General features: G+C 31.4%; 1 pseudogene; it reads right to left on the bottom strand.

The window, feature by feature from the left end:
• Positions 1-606: 606 nt before the first annotated feature.
• Positions 607-8093, bottom strand: part of LOC131867043 (truncated transcription factor CAULIFLOWER A-like) — a 77790-nt pseudogene continuing 70303 nt past the window's right edge.

The following is an 8093-nucleotide window of genomic DNA, read 5'->3' as shown; positions in this document are numbered from 1 at the left end:
CATTAGAGTAAAAAGAATCATTAGTTTTAAACTCTGTTCAATTAGATCAACCCATGCTTTTAGACTTGGAAAGGAACCAACCTTTTTTTTCAAGTTAGACTTGAAAGATCATTTCTATCGTGTCTTTAAAATATTGAACCAAGTTTAATAAAAATGCATTTTCCAGTGACAACAGCTTTACAATTAACTTTAAAAATATTATATTTTTAACAAATGAACATATACAAAATCTTTAAAAAAATATAATCTCATCTAATAAAACAAGAACAACTTTTATATAGATATCAAAAAAATATTTGAAACGTTAGGATTATCTATCCATGACCTTTTGGCTCCTCAACTATAACTTGGAAGCATTTAAAACTAGTTCCTTTATTACATCAAATAGTTGCAATGAAATATGACCACATTGTTTCGTATATAAATAGTTTGGATCACCGCCATGAATGATTTCTGCGAACAATTCATACAATTCGATGATAAGTTTCATTTCAAGTGATAGTAAATCTATATGTGCTTTTCATAGACAAAATACCAAGAAAAAGGAATCCAAAGCAAACAATCAGCACTACATTTGTAAAACTCCAAATAATGGAAGAATAGAATTTACCTCTGCCATGGTTGTTGAAATTTTTGCTGCCAAGGGTTGCTAGGTATTCCAGTTGATAGCATTCCAACATTATCATTGACAATTCTCTCTACATATCTCCGCTCTTCAGAGAGCTGCATCTATAAGGTAGATAATTACATTCTGTAGAATGATAAATACAGTACTATAAATACGGTACTAGACGACACTAATTTCTGGACGTACCATTTTGTGTAGTTCATCATTATCTTTTTGCAAGTCATTGGCCTGAATTATTACAACAGTAAGTCATTAGAGAGTCGATTCACATATAAGATTATAGATCGATTATATATTGCTCGTACCCTCCTTTGGATCTCCTCCACAAGTTGGTTCTGTCACATAGTCTAACAGTTATCAATTAAGCTGAAGAAAGGAAATTCCAGATGCCACAATTGGCATCATGTGTTACATACAATTTCTTATATTTATAGGTGGAATCAGTGTAAACAATTGTAGAGAAGAACAATAACACATAATATTCAGATTTATGTGGAAAAATTTGGTAAAATTAGATCAAGAAAAAACTACGGGCAAAATATATTTGATATTGATTTTCAGGAATCTACAGAGTTACAACAATCTTAAAACTGTACATCAAAACATGACTTCGAACAGCATATAACAATCGATTGCAAAATTGTAATTGAAAATAACTTACTAAATATGATAAGTATGAATCACACAACTATGTGTATAACACATACGAAAGTTACTAGATGAAATCCATATTGACTTCACAATCCAACAACCACCACATAGAATTCCTTTTGGCATTAATACCTTAATTTGTTAAGATTCAGTTCTATAACTCAAAAAAAAATCAATATGCAACAAGAAAAAGAGTTACCTTTCTCGCTCTTACTCTATTCATTCCTAGTTGAATCTTGCGCTCCACTTGCTCCAAGTCATTAGGACCCAAAGAAGAAAGTTCCCCCCCCTTTAAATTCCTGACAAGAAAAGTAGAACGAAATTGTGTTCTTCGTAAAAATTAGCTCATGTAAGATACTAAGACGCTAAGAGACAATACTAGGCATGCAGCCGTTGTAAGCTTACCTAACCATTTTCGCCGTGACCTGTATCTTTTGCATCAATTCTGCCACCTTTTCTGACTGAGATGATGACTACACAATGACAGCAGAATTAAGCACGATCATCTCCATCATACTACAAGAGTAAGCTGGCCAAGGGTGTTTCCCTATCCTTGGCTTAATAGACACATCCAAAATAATTATTTGTTGAACCGATTTGCTTTGAAATGTATAAAGACGTAACATAGAAACTTTTATGATTTTCAACCATCTTGTCCAATGTATCAACGTCAGGAGTGCATGTAAATGTCATATAGACGTGTCAAACGAAGGGTGGTCTATGATTAGAAGAAATTTTAGAAGAAAATCACCCCTGAAATCCTAAAAGGAAAAAATCGAAAGACAACTAAAATAGTTACTAAGCCTTGAGGAATTTAATATGTGAATCTAAGATGTTTAAACTTTGGACAATGGTCTCATGGATTTATTTTGACAATGACATAACTGAACTGGCTTGGATCAACCAATCCTAGTTCAAAGCATTTTATACTATATTTTTTCTGTCATTTTATAATCTTAATGTCATTTGAATATTGTTTTTATAAAATAAGACTGATAATTTGATAAAACCTGACCAATACAAAGAAACACAAGACTGCAAAGCAACAACAACAATGAACACCACATCAAAAGATGCTAAATATATCAGATGCAGGCTTAAAATCGAAGGAACAAAAGAGACAAGACAAATCAAGGTAGGCTGAAACTAAAACACCCCAGGGAGCACTGAACAGTCCCATTGATTATTTGAATTCCATTTCTAGTTGTTGTCTCTCTTTTAATTCCAACTTTAGAATCATAAGAACATAAAGCAATATGAAGCCTCTCTCCCAACTTTTTCTTTTTTTAATTCAGTTGGACAACTTCCCCCTTATAATCGAAGGCCTCACTTGAGTCTTCCCCAAACCCCTAGTTTCATCAAATTTCTTCTCGCTACAAAGCTCCTCTCAGCCTCTGATATCGATTCTAAAGGTTGCTTGCTCGTATTGCTCATGCACAACCAACAATGAGGCGATTATCGCAAATAAGTGGGGGAATCCTTATAGACAATCAGTCACACCCTTTTACCTAATTTAAGAGATAAGGTAATCATAGTAGGGAGTGCTTTATCCCCTTCCAATAAAACAATAAATCTGAAAAAACACAATAGTGTAGGTGATCCACAGGTGATGTGGATCAAGACCTCCTAACATTCCAACAGCAACCCAGGAAGTCCATTAATCCATGCCAAAAAATTACCAATGCATTCTGTCTCAAAATAAAAGCTCAATAGCCATTTAAGAGGGGACCCTCCATAATCTTCATTTTTCATGAAAAAATGAAAAGTCATAACACTTCAATATCTAACCTACCCCAATGGAATTTCCAACAAGCAAACTCCCCAACTTTCATGCTACCTATCAACAATACAATCAACTCCCCAACATTCAAGCTACCCTATCTAAAAATACAATCAGGGACCTGGAGCAGAAGATTCTTACCATCCACAAAACCAAAGAATAGACTTCATTGATGGACCACAAATATCAGCCCTAACATCTTATGTATTTGGCATGTCTCAATAATGTATGCACCTTCGGTGATCCTAGAAGATGTGAACACCTCCAAACATTTGAAGCTTAACTTCCCATTTAGCTGAAGTTAAAGTGATTCTTGGATTCCATCCGTACATGGTTATTAATGATTTACGCTGTGTAATTCAACTGCTCACTCGATTGTATAAATAAACACTTTGTATTGGCTAATACAAAAGTGAAGCTAAGTCAATTGAACAAATACATTCAATGATGCATGATACTTTGTTTCCTTCGGCAATTATTTAGGGCATTGTATGTTCTTGAAATTCTTTTATACTCATGGAAGATCAATTGAATTCAGTCGTAAATCTTACATAATGTTATAATGGAGATGAAGAGCAATTAACTCCCCTCATTTTTTTCCGTATTAAGTTTCACCAAGATAAATTATTATGTTAATGCTTCATTTTATTCTGATTTTGCATATTTTCATTCTTTACAGCACCTTTATAGATTTTAGCATTTAAAGTGTCAGTATTCAAAAGTATAACAATTGCTTTACAATGTCAGCATTCATGATGAGAAATCAGGAACAAGATGTTTATCTTAATTAAAAAGAACCATTTCTGTTGTGAATGAGATACATCACATATTATTGGCAGTGAACAATTGCTTAAAATCAAATTCACATTGTACAAAAATATTTAAGAATAGGGATATTGCAAGTTGGGTGAAATATGTAGATTGTAGGTGTGCAGGGACAGAAGAAAAACAATCAATACCAATGTACTATGGCACACAATAAAATTGGTTTTTGTATTGCTTGCATAAAAATGATTTACAATATATTTTTATATAATATTATAAAGGCAATAAGAAAACTCTAGAACCTATGACAGAGCTGACATATACAAAACAAAATAAAAATATATTTACAATAACCTATCATAAGGAATATTCTAGAAACATAGGTGGACATCTATAGTACAAATTATATTTATATTTCTAACACTCCCCCTAATTTCTACTATCAACAACTAATTACATCAATATTTACAATGCCCAATATTTCTCTTAAATACTCAAATTGTTCTTGTGCTAATGCCTTGGTGAATATATCTGCAAGTTGCTCTTTTGATCTATAATGTTGTAGGATGATCTCTCCATTGTTCACCAACTCATGAATGAAGTGATATGTAGTGTCAATGTGCTTTGTCCTTTTGTAAAAAACATGATTCTTTGATAGTGCAATGGTAGAATTGTTGTCACAATAGATTGTAGTAGGCTCCTCTTGCTCGAGCATTAAATCATTCAAGATTCTTCGCATTCATACTACTTGACATGTGGTCGATGTTCCTGCCACATACTTTGCTTCTGCTAATGAAATTGTTACTATTGGCTTCTTCTTTGATGCCCATGCTACAACACCTATTCCAATATGAAATGCATATCCAAATATGCTCTTTCTATCATCAATACTTCTTGCAAAATCACTATCTGTATATCCAACCAACTGAAAATTATCTGAAGTAGAATACAATATGCCATGATTAGTAGTTCCTGCAATGTACCTCAATAACCTTTTTCCTACTTGCCAATGTGAATTCTTTGGTGTGTCCATGAATCTAGAAATCAAACTAATTCCATACATCATCTTCGGTCAAGTTGCGGTGAGATACATCAAACTACCAACTAATTTTCTGAATATAGTTGAATCAAAATATGTCTCATTATCTTCTCTACTTAGTTTTGTGTCTATTGCCAGAGGTGTAAGGGTAAAATACAAAGTCATGTCACACTTTTATAAAGGGAATGATCAATGTTGATTTTTAAAGTAAATCAATAGAAATCGAAATATATGTTTTGAATTTTGAAATGATGTAAACTAATTAAATTTATATTCTTTTGTTTATTTTATGTTTGTAATTTTAACAAAAATTTTTAAAAATATTTGAATGTAGTTTTTTATAAAGTAAACACTATAATTTAGTTGTTAATAAAATGTTGAAATTGAAGTTACATAAGCTATCACACTTTAAATAGTAAATTTTACTTTTTTTTCATCAATTTTTTTGTGTATATTGATAACTTGAAACTTTAGTGCATGGATATATTTTTTACTATTTTTTATAAATATATATTTTCAATAAATTTGAAAAGTTGTGTTCTGAAATATAACTCTTTCCAATTCCCACCAGCTTTTTTTCTTAATTATTTATCCAAATTAGAAAAGAATTATATCATCTTGACATAGATTCTTTTCTCTACTACATCATATTTTAAAAAAAAAATTAAGAAATTTTAGTATTTTTCTTTGACAAGATAATCAACCCTATATTTTAGTGCTGATGACCTACTTTCAATAAAAATGAAAAATAAAATATAAAAACTAATTAAAATATTAAAAGATATATATTTTGGAAAATTCACTTATAGATCTATAAAAGGGTAGTTTTACATTTCAAAGAAAATATTATTTATAAAAGTAGGAGTTTTTGAAACATTGAGTTTTTTTGGGGGTTTTTGTTTTTTGGCAGTTAGGCCCAAAGTGGTATAGAATATACATTTAGTAGACACTTCAAATTGGAAAAGTTGTGGTCCATATATAACTTAGCTATAATGAATCTATATAGACCGTATGTTTGACTAAAACTAATTTTTAGTTAGAATTACTTAAATTCATTTGTGTTGATAAGCTAGCCTAAAACATGACACAACTTTGTATTTATCTTTTCAAAACATCTTTTGCGCATTTACTTTGACATAATGAAAATTCCCTTATCATTTTGTGTAAATTTAATGGCAAGAAAGTATTTCATCAAACCCAAATTTGTCATCTCAAATTATTTATTCATTGTATATTTAAACATGTTAATAGAAAGATTACCTGTAAAGATCAAATCATCAACGTACAAGCAAACAATCAAAATATGACCTTGTTCATTGACCTTGATGTATAGTGTAGGATCACTACTGTTTTTTTTCTAAATTCATTCTTCATCATATATGAATCAATCATATTGTACCAATCCATAGATTGCCTTCTTCAACCTGTAAACTTTTTCTTCAAAGCCTTTTATCTCATAACCTGGTGCCTACTCCACATAAACTTTTTCTTTCAAATACCCATTTAAAAAAGTTGATTGACATCCATTTGATAAACCATCCAATTGTTTTGAGCTACAATAGCTAGTACCATTCTAATAAAATCAAGTCTTGCTACAGGTGCAAATGTTTCATTATAATCAACTCCATATTCTTGTGCAAATCCCTTAGCTACTAATCTTGCCTTAAATTTGTCAACTTCTCCATTTGCATTATACTTAGTTTTATAAACCCATTTTACACCTATGCATTCTTTATCTTTAGGAAAATCAACTAATTCCCATGTATCAATTTTCTCAGTCAATTCCATATCATCATTCACTGCATAATTTATCCAATGTTTTTTCAAAATTGCATCTTCAAAATATATGGGATCCTGAGCAAATAAAGCAAAGTTTTATTGCAAATCTATTGTATTGCCTTGATCATAAATTTCTTCCAGACTTTTAGTCTTCTTGCTTCTAATATTTTGTCTCACTGACTCAAGTGTAGGATTTGAGTTATTACTTACTTGTGGACTTGATGATTCTCTTTGCTCAACTTGCCTTTGTCAGTTTTCTCCTTGTGGAATTCCTCTTTGTTCATTTGATTGTTCTCCTTATTCTCCATGGTCTTTTTCTTCTTGTTCATTATATGGAATTGGTGTTGCATCTATAATTGTCTTGTTTATATTGCCATTCCAAGGTTCTTTTTCTTTGAATACAACATCTCTACATATAATGACTTTCTTGGCTATAGGATTAAACAACTTATATGCCTTAGATTGTTCATCATAGCCAATAAAAATGCATTTTTCACTCTTATCATCCAACTTCCCTCTTGTTTCTTTAGGAACATGTGCATATGCAATACAACCAAATACTCTAAAATTAGAAACACTATGATGCTTACCACTCTATGCTTGTTGTGGAATCATGTCCCTTACAAATTTTTTGGACTTCTGTTCAAAATATAAATTTCAAAAGCAATTGCTTCAGCCCAATACTTATTAAGTAGATTTTTTGTCTTTCCACATGCTCCTTGCCATCTCCATTATTGTTTCATTCTTTCATTTTACAACACCATTCTACTGAGGTGTATAACTTGTAGTGAACTACTTTTTTATTCAATGATACCTGAAATAATCCAAAAACTCATTTTCCTTGTATTCTCCTCCTCTATCGGATCTAAATATCTTGATGGATAAACCAGTATGTTTCTCAACCGATGCCTTGAACTCCTTGAACTTGTCAAATGTCTCAAATTTATATTTGAGAAAGTAAACCCATGCTTTTCTACTAAATTAACAATAAATGTTAGAAAATAAATCCCCCCCATATGATGATGTTTGCATTGGACAACATAAATCTATATGCACAATTTCTAAAGGTGCACATGCTCTATATGGCATTCCTCTTGGAGAACTTCCTCTATGTTGCTTAGCCAAAATACAACTTTCCCATGAACTCATTGGTGCTTCAATGGGGGGTAAATCTCTTACCATATTCTTCCTTTTCAATAAACACAATCCTTTGAAATTTAGATGACCATACCTCAAATGTCATACCCATGCTTGATCTTGACTTGATACCTTCAAAGTTGCTCCAATCTCCTCCATCATTTCACTTTTCATGCGAAGTGGGAACATTATGTTATTTGTCATTTGAACTTTTACAATCACCATGTTACTTGGAGAAATATCAAATATATTACAAACATTATTCTCAAAAGCAATCCTATAACCCTTTTGAATAAGTTGTCCGACAATTATGA

Source organism: Cryptomeria japonica, chromosome 2, assembly GCF_030272615.1.
Source record: "Cryptomeria japonica chromosome 2, Sugi_1.0, whole genome shotgun sequence".
Lineage (NCBI taxonomy): Eukaryota > Viridiplantae > Streptophyta > Pinopsida > Cupressales > Cupressaceae > Cryptomeria > Cryptomeria japonica.
The sequence above is the reverse complement of the archived record's forward strand: the minus strand, read 5'-3'. Positions and strand labels throughout refer to the sequence as shown.